General features: G+C 42.8%; 1 long non-coding RNA gene and 1 pseudogene across 1 annotated transcript in view; both read right to left on the bottom strand.

The window, feature by feature from the left end:
• Positions 1-13,216, bottom strand: part of LOC129534552 (NADH dehydrogenase [ubiquinone] 1 alpha subcomplex subunit 8-like) — a 108,578-nt pseudogene that overhangs the window by 51,137 nt on the left and 44,225 nt on the right.
• LOC134758795 (uncharacterized) overlaps positions 1-13,216 on the bottom strand; it is a 46,792-nt gene that overhangs the window by 9,958 nt on the left and 23,618 nt on the right. The gene's annotated exons all lie outside the window — the stretch shown is intronic.

Genomic DNA, 13,216 nt, shown 5'->3' with positions numbered 1-13,216 from the left:
GGAGGGAAAGCAGAGATGAGACAACATGGCCCTAGAAACTAAGACTGAGTGGCCTCAGACCTGCGTAAGCCTGTAAGATAGCCTTGTATCCTGAGAACACCTTTTTGGTCTTCTAAAATCTTGTTTGGCACAAGCTATAGAGTTTCAATTATTTGCAGCCAGAAAATTTCTCACCGAGACAAAAGGGCCTGTTCTTTCCACTACATCCTGCTGCTTCTCAAAGTTATCAACAAGCTCTGCATTTAATGAACATATTTTTTAAATCTGTAACTCAGATGACCTTGTTAAAGGAGAAAAGGGAGGCCATGTTAGTTCATATTCAGAATTTGCTTGTTAAAAGTGCACACGAATAGATATGCCAACATATTAAATAAAAATCTTTTGATTTTCCCATTCTAGGACTATAGGTAATCAGAATTTTTATCTACTTCAAGTTGAGGGACCAAGGTCCAATGGAAGAACATAGCCTTACTAATGAAATGGTGGTGACTCAATGCTTTCCATCCATTCCACATTAAAATGAAGCCAGCCTCAAGTCATTTAAATCAGTCACATTATTTCAAAGCCGTGCACAGTGAGGCATATGTTGTACACTCTACTCACATTAACAACTTCTATCTATAGTTTACAGCATTTTGCTCATTTTCTTTTTATGCAATGGGCTGTAAGTTATTAATTCAGTACTCATAAATACAATGAGATACAACATATGTTATTTTCTTCTAGCTGTTAAGTGCTAATATAGAGAAGGAGAAAATAACCAGAATTAAGCACGCTATCCAAGCAAAGGGTAAAGTGGCTTTGCTTTGTTGCCCACAATGAGGAACAAACACCTTGTCAGTGGGCAACCCAATGACTCTTATCTCCTTTTTCATCACTCTTTAATGCTTACCACCCTCATGAATACCAAATTGCCCCTCCTTTTAGAGGCACCTGTAGCTCATTCAGTTTTGAGAAACTACCATTTTTAAAAATGTGTCCATTCACTCAGTAATTATTATATGCCAGACTAGGTGCTAGGAATATGGGGGATATAATTTTAATTAAGTCCCAGGATTTCACAATCCTACCTCTTTTTAAGCTCCTTTAAAAACTGTCCGCTTACACAGCTAACATCATACTCAGTGGTAAAATACTAAAAGCTTTAAAGCTTTTCCTCCATGATCAGGAATAAGACAAAGATGCCCACTTTTATTTAACATCAACATAGTATTATAAATTCTAGCCAGAATAGGCAAGAGAAAGAAATAGAAGGTGTCCACATTAGAAAATAAGAAGCAAAATTATCTGTTTGTTGATGACATGATCCCATATGTAGAAAACTCTAATGATTCCACAGAAAAATATTAAAAGTAATAAACAAATTCAGCAAAGTTGCAGGATACAAAATCAACACATAAAAATCAACTGTGTTTCATACATGATAAGGAACAATCCAAAAAGGACATGTTTTTAAGAATTCCATTTATAATAGCATCAAAAAGAATAAAATACTTAGGAATTAACCAAAAAGGTGAAAGACTTGTACACTGAAAACTATAAAATATTTGTAAAAGAAATTAAAGAAGATATTAATACAAATAAACAGAAAGATATCCTATGCTCATAGACCGGAAGAGTTAATATTGTTAGGATGTCAATACTACCCAAAATGGTCTACAGATGCAATGCAGTCTCTATCAAAATCCCAATAACTTTTTTTCAAAATAAAAAAATCCATCCTAAAATTCATATGGAATTACAAGGGACCCCAAATAGCAAAAACAATCTTGAAAAAAAAAAAAAAGAACCAAGTGGAGTTCTCATACTTCCTTTTTTTTTTTTGAAACAAGAGTCTTCCTCTGTCACCCAGGCTGGAGTGCAATGGTACAATCTCAGCTCACTGCAACCTCTGCCTCCTGGATCAAGTGATTCTTTCTCTTCCGCCTCAGCCCCCCGAGTGGCTGGGATTACTGGCACATGCCAGCGCACCCGGCTAATTCTTGTATTTTTAGTAGAGGCTGGGTTTTGCCACGTTGGCCAGTCTGGTCTCAGGCCATCCACCTGCCTCGGCCTCCCCAAGTGCTGGGATTAAAGGCGTGAGTCACTGCACCCAGGCTGGAGGTCTCACATTTCCTGATGCCAAAAACAAAGCTACAGTAATCAAATAGTGTATACAATAACAATGAGATACCACTAGACACCTATTACAATGGCCAAAGTCCAAAACACTGACACACCAAATGCTGGCAAGGATGTCGAGCAACAGGAACCCTCATTCCTTTCTGGTGGAAATGCAAAATGGTAAAGCCACTTTAGAAGGCAGTTTGGCAGTTTCTTACAAAACTAAACATACTCTTATTATATAATCCAGCAATTAGTTCTCCTTGGTATTTATCCAAATGGGTTGAAAAACTTATATCCACACAAAAATCTGCACATGAATGTTTATAGCAGCTGTATACATAACTGCCAAAACTTGGAAGCAGCTGAGATGTCCTTCAGTAGGTGAGTCCTTCTGTAGGTGAGTAGATAAATAAACTACAGTATATCCAAACATTGAAATATTATTCAATGCTAAGAAGAAATGAGCTGTCAAGCCACAAAAGACATGGAGGAATCTTAAATGCATATTACTAAATGGAATAAGTCAATCTGAAAAAGCTACATGCTGTATGATTCCAACTAAACTACATTCTGGAAAAGGCAAAACTACAGAGACAGTAAAAAGATCAGTATTTGCCAGGGGCCAGAGGGGAGGAAGAGATGAACAGGTGAAGTACAGAGGATTTTAGAGCAGTGAAAATACTCTGTGTGATACTATAATGGTAGATACATGTCATTATACGTTTTTCAAAACCCATAGAATAGCACCAAGAGTGAAGAGTAATGTAAACTATGGACTTTGGGTGATGATGACATGTCAATGTAGTTTCATCAGTTGTAAAAAACACACCACTCTGATTCAGGATTTTGATGGTGGGGGAGGCCATCAATGCAGGTGGGGGAAAATCTCTGCACCATATGCTCAATTTTGCTGTGAACCAAAAATGCTTTAAAAATGAAAATAAAAACAAATGAAAAAAATCAGTGTGGTACTGGCATAAAGACAGATATAGAGGACAGTGGGATAGGATAGCTCAGAAATAAAGCCTCTCAGGTGTGATCAAATGATTCTCAACAAGGATGACAAGACTATTCAATAGAGAAAGGGCAGTCTTTTCAACAAGTGGTGCTGGGAAAACTGAATATCCACGTGCAAAAAGAATGAAGTTGGACCTTTACCTTATACCATATACAAAAATTAACCCAAAATAGATCAAAGGCCTAATCATATGAGCCAAAACTATTAAATCCCCTAGAAGAAAATATAGGAGAAAAGCTTCATAACACTAGAAATATAGAAAACATAGGAGAAAAGCTTCATAACACTGCATTTGGCAATGATTTCTTGGATATGACAACGTAAGCACAGCCAACAAAAAACAAAATAGGTAAATCAAAGATAAAAATCAAAAACTTTTTTCATCAAAAGACACTATGAACAGAGTGAAAAGGTAACCCACAGAATGGCAGAAAATATGTGAAAATCATATATTTGATAATAGATCAATAGTCAGAATATATTTTTTTCTTTTCTTTTTTTATTTTATTATTATACTTTAAGTTTTAGGGTACATGTGCACAACGTGCAGGTTTGTTACATATGTATACATGTGCCATGTTGGTGTGCTGCACCCATTAACTCATCATTTAGCATTAGGTATATCTCCTAATGCTATCCCTTCCCCCTCCCCTCACCCCACAACAGTCCCCAGAGTGTGATGTTCCCCTTCCTGTGTCCATGTGTTCTCATTGTTCAATTCCCACCTATGAGTGAGAACGTGCAGTGTTTGGTTTTTTGTCCTTGCGATAGTTTGCTGAGAATGATGGTTTCCAGCTTCATCCATGTCCCTACAAAGGACATGAACTCATCCTTTTTTGTGGCTGCATAGTATTCCATGGTGTATATGTGCCACATTTTCTTAATCCAGTCTATCGTTGTTGGACATTTGGGTTGGTTCCAAGTCTTTGCTATTGTGAGTAGTGCCACAATAAACATACGTGTGCATGTGTCTTTATAGCAGCATGATTTATAATCCTTTGGGTATATACCCAGTAATGGGATGGCTGGGTCAAATGGTATTTCTAGTTCTAGATCCCTGAGGAATCGCCACACCGACTTCCACAATGGTTGAACTAGTTTACAGTCCCTCCAACAGTGTAAAAGTGTTCCTATTTCTCCACATCCTCTCCAGCACCGGTTGTTTCCTGACTTTTTAATGATCGCCATTCTAACTGGTGTGAGATGGTATCTCATTGTGGTTTTGATTTGCATTTCTCTGATGGCCAGTGATGATGAGCAGAATATATTTTTAAACTCCTACAACTCAACAATGAAAAAACACTTACAAAATGGACAAAAGTCCTGAATAGACATTTCTCCTAAGATATACTAATGGCCAATGAGCATATGAAAAAATATTTAACATCATTAATCATTTAAAAAATTGCAAATCAAAATCATAAGAAACTGCTTCATACCCATTAGGATAACTATTATCAAAAACAGGCTGGGCGAGGTGGCACACACCTGTAATCACAGCACTTTGGGAGGCTGACGCGGGAGGAGTTCAAGACCAGCCTCAGCAATGTAGCAGGGCCCCCATCTAACAAACAACAACAGCAAAATACCTGAAAAATTAGCTGGGCATGGTGGCATGCCTGTAGTCCCAACTACTCGGGAAGCTGAAGTAGGAGGATTGCTTGAACCCAGGTGTTTGAGGCTATAGTGAACTATGATTGCACCACTGCTCTCCAGCCTAGATGATAGAGACCCTATCTAAAAAAAAAGAAAAAAAATCACAGGACCTAAGTGTTGGCAAGTATATAGAGAAATTGGAACCCTTGCACATTAAGAATATAGAAAGCTGTGTAGTTTAAAAAAAAAATTACTGGCTGATCGATCTAGCAATTCCAGTTCTGGGTGTATCCCCAAAAAGAAATGAAAGCAGGCTGGGAGTGGTTCCTCACCCCTGTAATCCCAGCACTTTGGGAGGCCGAGGTGGGCAGATCACCTGAGGTCAGGAGTTCAAGATCAGCCTGGCCAACATGGCGAAACTCTGTCTCTACTACAAATACAAATATTAGCCGGGCGTCGTGGTGTGCCTGTAATCCCAGTTACTTGGGAGGCTGAGGCAGGAGAATCGCTTGAACCCAGGAAGCAGAGGTTGCAGTGAGCCAAGATCATGCCACTGCACTCCAGCCTGGGCGACAGAGTGAGACTCCATCTCAAAAAAAAGAAAAGAAATGAAAGCAGAAACTCAAACAGATATTTATATACCAACATTCATAGGAGCATTATTCACAATAGCCAAAATGTAGAAAAAGCCCAGGTGTGCCCATTAGTGGATGAAGAAATAAACACAGTATGGTATATAAATACAATAGAAAATTATCCAGCCTTATAAAGGAAGGAAATTCTGCTACAACATGGATGTACCTTGAAGATGTGATGCTAAGTGAATGAGCCAGACACAAAAAGACAAATATCGTATGATTCTACTTATCTGAGGAACCTAGAGTAGTCAAATTCATAGAGGCAGAAAGTAGGATGGTGGTTGCCAGGGGCTGAAGGGAACAGAAATAGGGAGTCAGTGTTTAATGGGTACAGAGTGTCAGTTTGGGAAGATGAGAAAGTTCTGGAGATGCATGACGGTGATGGTCGGACAGCAGTGTGATTGTACTTAAAGCCACTGAACTGTACACCTAAAAATGGTTAAAATGGTAAATTTTATATCATGTATGTTTTACCACAATAAAAACAAAACACCATCTACTTAAGCCCCCTGATAGAGTTTGGATTTGTGTCCCCGCCCAAGTTTCATGTCGACTTGCAATCCCCAGTGTTGGAGAAGAGGCCTGGTGGGAGGTGATTGGATCATGGGGACAGACTTCCCTCTTGCTGCTCTCGTGACAGTGAATTCTCACGAGATCTGGTTGTTTAAAAGTGTGTAGCACCTCCCCCTCTTCTCTGTCTTCCTCCTGCTCCAGCCATGTAAGACACCTCCTTCCTGTTTGCCTTCTTCCATGATTGTAAGTTTCCTGAGGCCTCCAGAGCCATTCTTCCTGTACAGCCTGCGAACCATGAGCCAATTAAACCTCTTTCCCTTATCAATTACCCAGTCTCAGGTAGTTCTTTATAGCAAGAACAGACTAATACGCCCCCTGCAGCTGAGGGGCCATTTGTGGCTCTACTCTGAGCTGTCTGCAGCGTAGAATGCTGTTCAGATTGTCATGGAGCATTGAAAGCTGACAAATGGTTCTCAGATCCCCATTCTCCATCTTTTTCCAGTCCTGACCATCCTCCCAGTTTCCCAGGTTCTAAATCTGGTAGTCATCTTTCCTTTTCTCTTCTTCAGACACTTTTGGAAAAAGCACTGGATTTGGGATCAGCAGACCTGAGAGTCCTAGACTTGTCTCTGGCACTCACTGTGAGATTGTAATTAAGCCTCTATCCTCAGGAGATAGAGATGAGGAAACGTGGCAAGACAGCGAGGAGAACCAACCAAGATATGGAAATGGAAGGGCTTAGTACATGCCACAGAACAACAACACAATCTGAGTTCCATCATTGATTCAGGTACTCATTAGGTGTTGATTAAGTACCTCCTACACACCAAAGGGTCTCAGGAGCCAACAACACAATGGGAAATGTCTGCCTTTGGAGTATACGGTCCACGGGGGAGAAGATGATAAGCCAGATGGTGCTCAAAGTTATCACTATAAACCATGGTAGGGGCTGTGGAAGGAATCCCAGAGAGCAACGAGGGCACAGGAAGACCCAGTCACATCTGGGGAGCCTGAGAAGGCCACCCCGTGTCAGGTGACCACCTGTCCATTTGTCCAGAAGGTTCCAGCGTATGCCTGTTGTCCTGGTGTTATTATTCATAACACCCATTGCACTTTCAAATGTATCCCAGTTTGGGTAATAAATAAAATGGTCAACCTTTTCCTGAGGATGGGCAATTTGAGCTGAGATTGGAAGGAAGAATGGGAGTTGACTAGGAGATGAGGGAAGAAGGGTGTTCAGACAGAAAATAAATGTGTAAAAGCACAGAGGTAGGACTGTCATTGGCTCAAGGCAAAGCCTGATGGAGGGTCAGGGTGGCTGCAGCAGAGAGGACAAGAGGGAAGTGGTGGAGATGAGACTTCAGCAGGGGGCAGCTCAGGTAGGGCTGCACCCTGTGCTGGAGCATGCCCCCGCCCCCTCTCCCCGGAAGAGAATGAACCCAGCGAGCCAGCTGGGAAAGAGAGACCACAGAGAGAGAGAGTACATGTTGTAAAAGCAAGGGAAAAGTGTTTCAAGACTAAAGGAGTGGTGGGAAGCTGAGAGGTCAGACAAGATGAACATTAAAAACTGCTCATTTGATATAACGCCACAGAGAGCTTTGGAACCACTCCAGTTCACACCATCACCTTCCTGATTCCCTTACTATGCTTAGGATGTGCCTGTGCTGTTCTTTAGTTATTTCATGTGTAATCCTTATCTCCCTCATTAACACTATGCACTTCTAGGGCTAGGGACAATTTGATATGCATGTCTCAGGTCTCCAGTGGGGTGTAACCAGGTATCTGGCAGGTCCCAGGCCCACAGGAAAATTAGAAGCCATAATCCTGAGAATCACCCATGTCACCTTCTCCCTCCTCAACATCCACTGGTCAGCAAGCCCTCTGGCTGATCTCCTAGCTTATTTTTAATTTCCTCTCCTTCCTGAATCCCCACTGCCTCTGCCTTACTTCAGGGCCTCATCTCTCACCAGCCTCCTCCCCCATCTCCCTTCCTCCAGGGTCTCCTCTTTAGTCTACCTGACACACAGCAGGATGAGAGACTTTTATTTTCATTATTTTTATTTTTATTTTTTCAGAGATGGGGTCTCACTCTGTCAGCCAGCCTGGGTGCAGTGGTGTGATAATAGCTCACTGCAGCTTCAAACTCCTAGCCTCAAGTGATCCTCCTGCATCAGCCTCCCTAGTAGCTGGAACTATAAGTACATGGCACAGCACCTGACTATATCTTTTACTTTTTGTAGAGTCAGAGTTGCGCTATGTTGCCCAGGCTGGTCTCAAACTCCTGGCCTCAAGCAGTTTTACCATCTTGGCTTTCCAAAGTGCTGGGATTATAGATGTGAGGCACTGAACCCAGCCCAGATTTTTATTTTTAAACACAGCTCTGACCATATCGCTCCTTTGCTACAACTCTTCAATGCCTCCCCGTGGACCGACCACAGGATCAAGGCTAAGCTCCAAGCCTCATCTGAAAGACACTTCACAGACTCCCCTCTGCCAACCTGCCCACCTCAAGTTGGGCCACTTAACTCTTGGGCACTTGCACTGTCACTGTGACTACTTTTGATCCTTTAAGGATACAGCACTTTATTATTTGGTGGCCTGGGTTTCTTCATGTCCTTCCGCCTGGGATCTCCTGACTGGGCTTGCCCATCCACTCCCCCTCCATGATGATGATCTCTCAGCTCTCTTTGTCTGTGGCCTCTGTCGCTACACCCATCACAGGCCATTCTGCAACATCTTGTCTGTACATCTGTCCACCTGGCCACTTTGCAAACTCCTTAAGCACAAGGAAAGCCCATGATCATCAGTGTATCCCTAACACCAAGTCTTCAGCACCCTGTAGGCTTTGTTTTTAACCTTTCTGAGGTCATAAATTCCTTTGAGATCCTTGCCAGAAAAAAAAAAAATGCACGCACATGCACAAAATCTTCCACATGAGCTTAGGAGATTCAAAGACTCCCTACAGCCCCTAGTTGTTCTCAGATACCAGTGTTAGCAATGCCTGCAGTAATGTTTCATGAATAAATGAACTCACAAAGAGCAGCCACTCAAATACATGTCATCATCATCACCACTAACATTAGCATTTAGGTAATGCTTGTTCCTATGTCTATGTGTTAAACACTTTACATGTATTACCTTATTTAATCCACAAACATGATAAAAGTGCTATTAACCCTATAATAAAGATTATGATATAGGTGCTACTATTAACCCTATTTGCAAATGAGGGCACCAAGTGCTAGGAGAGTAAATAACTTTCCCAAGGTCACAGAGGTATTATATTAAGGGCAGAGGCAGGATCAAATCCAGGTCTGCGCAGTTTCCAGGCCCATGCACTTAAGCACTACAGATGTCTTTTTGGAGACTGCTATAGTCTTATTTACTAGTCACGCGTGAATAACTGTAACCCTCACCCTACATGCTACCATCTTTGTCACAAAGAAAGCTCCTCCCCCAGAGTATACACCTGGATGGACCCGAAATCTTTTCCCTCTTGACCAGAAGAACTAAAAACAAACTTGCAAAATAGTCACGCTCAAACGAGAACCGAAGCTGTTAAATGTTCTTTGAGCAAATCTGTGTTTAAGGAATTGATGTTCGGGTCCCTCTTCTAATGGCCCAAAGAGAAATTTCAAGTCCCCCGGGGGACTTTGCAAAATGAAATTTTACAGTGAATGCTGATGAAAGCACAGTTCACATTTCTGTACTTTGTGAATGATTTTCTTCATAAAGCTTCTCTATGAACAGAAAGCATTTCAACTGACTGAGGATAAAGGTGGCAAATAAGCTTTGATATAAGCAAGTCTGTGTGCAATGCATCTGTAGGGGGGAAATGGTCCAAATGGCTGCTCTAAGATGAGGGGTCCAAAGTACTCAAAGGAAACACAGGGAAGGTGCTGTCATGGCTAAGGTACCAAGCGTGGACCAGCGAGACCCCAGCTCAAGCCCCAACCCACCACACCCCACTCAGAGACTCCAACAGTGACTTTGCTTCCTCAGCTCAGCTACAACTGAGAAAAACAATAGTAATAAAACCTGTCCACCTCCCAGGGCTGTTATGTGGACTGCGATAACACATGGGAAAGCATTTTGTAAACAGTACATTGCTGTAATATGAGACAAGTTATTATTTTTAATGTCCAAGGAAATCACCTCAACAAGTAACTTCAATTTAAAAAGACGCCAACCAAATATCGTGTGTCATTAGGACAGCTCTTGAGTAAGGACACTGCGGTGTGCGTGCACTTGGGAAACCTTCCATGATGCCTTCAGGCAGGTTAATAGAGTTCTCTCCAATGTTCCCCTGGCATTCTGTTGGTGCCAGTAATATAGCCACTGTCTTACGGGGCATTAATGTTTACATGACGGCCTCCCTCACCTGACAGGATGCTTCAGGGGAGAGACATTTTATTCTTCTTTCTATCCTCTCCCCTACCTGTGGTCTGCAGCCTCCAAGATGGTCCCCAGTGATCCCTGCCTCCTGGAATTCAATCCCTTGTGTGTCCTCTCCCACATTGTCACAGGCTTGGTCTAGATGACCAATGGCATACAGCGGAAGTGATAAGCCGTCACTTCTGATATTTAGGATATTTTTATAAAAAGACTACGGTGTCTGCCTTAGTCTCCTCACTCCCCCTTTCTTTGGGAATGCCTAGGGAGACACCCACGTGGTAAGCAACCGAAGTCACCTGCCATCAGCCATGTGAGTGAGCTTGGAAGTGGATCCGTCAGCCACAGTCAAGTACTCAGGGTCTGCGGCTCTGCCCAACAGCTTGACTGTAGCCTCATGAAAAAGCCTAAGCCAGAACCACCCAGCTAAGTCACACTCAGATTCCTAACCCTCAAAAATGGTGTAAGATAATGGATGTTTTTTTTTTTTAAGCTGCTTAGTTTTGGGGAAACTTGTTACACAGCAATAGATAATGAATGCACCATTTCAGTTTCAGAGCAAGGTCCCAGAGAAAGAACATGTTCTGAGAATGCAGGAATTTAAGATTAATATATCCTTATAATATAATGATTATAGTAATTACTATTGAGTACTTAACAATGTGCCAGGTATCTTACATAAATGCCTCCATTTTGCAGATAAAGAAATATAATCCCATTGCTAATAAGTGACAAACCCAGAATTTGAAGCCATGTTGGTTTATCTCCAAAGACTGCACTCCTTCAATTCGACTAAGGGGGATGGATGGATGGATGGATGAAATGAGCACATACAGCAGAGATTTGTGACAAACACTTCAAAGAAGATATCATAAATTTCTTTAACATACCCTGCAGTTTCTGCCTTGACATCCATTTTGTGGTCTAGCATAAGTTATTTGAAACCCAGTCATACCACATCGCCTTTGGCCTAGTTAAAACTTTTCCTCCCATGTGGTTGTTTGTGATACTGCCTGCTTGTTGCTCATCCCACGGACCCAAAACCCAACACACCCACAGCTGCTGACCACAACAAAACCTAATCACCAACACCAGAGTCTGTCTGTCTCTCTTCTCTCTCTCTTTCTCTCTCTCTCTGTGTCTCTCTCTTGCTCACTCACTCGCTCTCACTTCCCACGCGCTGGTTGAGCTCTCTGTCCCCTCCAGACTTCCAGAGAGTCCCCAGTCAATGCCCCTAAACTCTCTGGATCCTCTGAGTAATAAATTTCTTCTGTTTCACCTCCTCATTGTGTCTCATCTGACACACACCCAAACCTAACTTTCCCCTTGGTCAGGGCTCTCCTGGAGACTGGCTATCTTGGCCTGTGGCCACGCTCAACAGAGAGACCTCGAGACCAAATTAGAAAGAACCCATAACAATAAAAATCATAAAAGAAAAAACATAGCACAGAAAAGTCCAGAAGAGGCCAATTAAGACAAAGAAAGAACTAAGCAACTGCCCTTCAAGAGTGGACAAAAAAAAACTATCACTCTTCCTCAATCGAGAAAAAAAGCAGACTAAGAAAATACTGGTGGAAATTGATGAAATCCTGAAGGGTGTGACCAGATGGAACACAGTTCTATCTGCCAAATGTGAGCACATCAAAAGAAGGCATGTCCCTTTCAGGCCTGAAAGAGGGAGGCCCGCTCACTTCTCTGCCTTGCTGCTCACATCTCAGTGAACAGCATTGCTCCCCAGGCAGAGGAGAAATTCCACCCCAACTGAGGGGCTCAGGAAGATTCCAGGCTCACTCTTGCCTATGGAAAATGGAGCTGGTGAGAAAAGGTTTCCCCATGCCAGCGAGGGACCAGACAGCTTCCCGACTGCAGTGTCTTTGGATGGGGCTGGTGGGGAAGCCCACCTGTGGGAGCAACTCCAAGCCTGTTTCCTCGATGGGAACAATAATGTCGACTTGATTGGGTTATTACAAGGATTAATAGTATGTTTGGACCACCTAGCACGGGGCCTGGCACACAATGCTTGATGCATAGCAGGTGTTCAAAAACTGCTGGTTTCTTCTTCTCTTCCATTCTTTCCTATCATTCTTCACCTCATACTTATTGACTGATAAGATTTTTAAAAACTCTTCCTTCATCCATCTTTCTGTTACCCAAAAGAGCTAGGAGATGGGGGTGTTTTGCAGGACTAGCCTAAGTTTAAATGTGCACATGGTACAATCAGGGTATTAAAGCCATGTGAGTCTTCATGGGTAGGCACGTAACCTCTGGAGAAAGCCCACAAGTGCAGAAAGGCTCCTTCCCTCGAGTTCAGGAACTTGGATTCAAATCTCAGCCCTGCCAACTATTAAGGGCCTGGGTTTCATCATCTGAGAAAGATGAGTAGCAGAGCCTCCCTCACAGGGGATGTTGTAAAGGAGAAAACAACCGCATAGGTGAAAGTCTGTTTGTGAATGGCCTGGCAGACAGTAGGAGTCAAATTAGTCCAATTAGAGAATATTGAGAGCAAGCCTCCTGGATTATTCACCTAATTAAGTCCCTTGGTGAGAAAGGCAGAGAGGAAGAGTCCCCAGACATGCCTGCTGGCAGAGAAAGCAGAAGCTGGCCCTCCACAAACCCACCTCAGGAAACACAGTCCATCAAGCATGGCTCTGGTCCACCAGGAATCCAGGAGCTGGGTCGGGGTAGAGGCAGATGTGTCGACAGATCTGCAAATGCACTCTGCGTGTCAAAGTGCTGTGTGAGATCCCAGAGGGAGGAGCAGTGGTTTCTGGTCTAGATGAGAAAAGCTTAACCAAGGAGGGGCCACTGGAGCGGGGCGTGAAGTAGGCCTTCGCAAAGGAAGAGACAAAGGGAAATCAGGCAGAGGACTATAGGACAGCAGAGACGTCCCACGTGCCTGGAGCCTGGGGGGCAGGGGAACAGCCAAAGTTGGAGAGGTCCACGCAGCCCACAC

This window comes from Gorilla gorilla, chromosome 5 (genome assembly GCF_029281585.2).
Source record: "Gorilla gorilla gorilla isolate KB3781 chromosome 5, NHGRI_mGorGor1-v2.1_pri, whole genome shotgun sequence".
In the NCBI taxonomy this organism is placed as follows: Eukaryota; Metazoa; Chordata; class Mammalia; order Primates; family Hominidae; genus Gorilla; species Gorilla gorilla.
The sequence above is the reverse complement of the archived record's forward strand: the minus strand, read 5'-3'. Positions and strand labels throughout refer to the sequence as shown.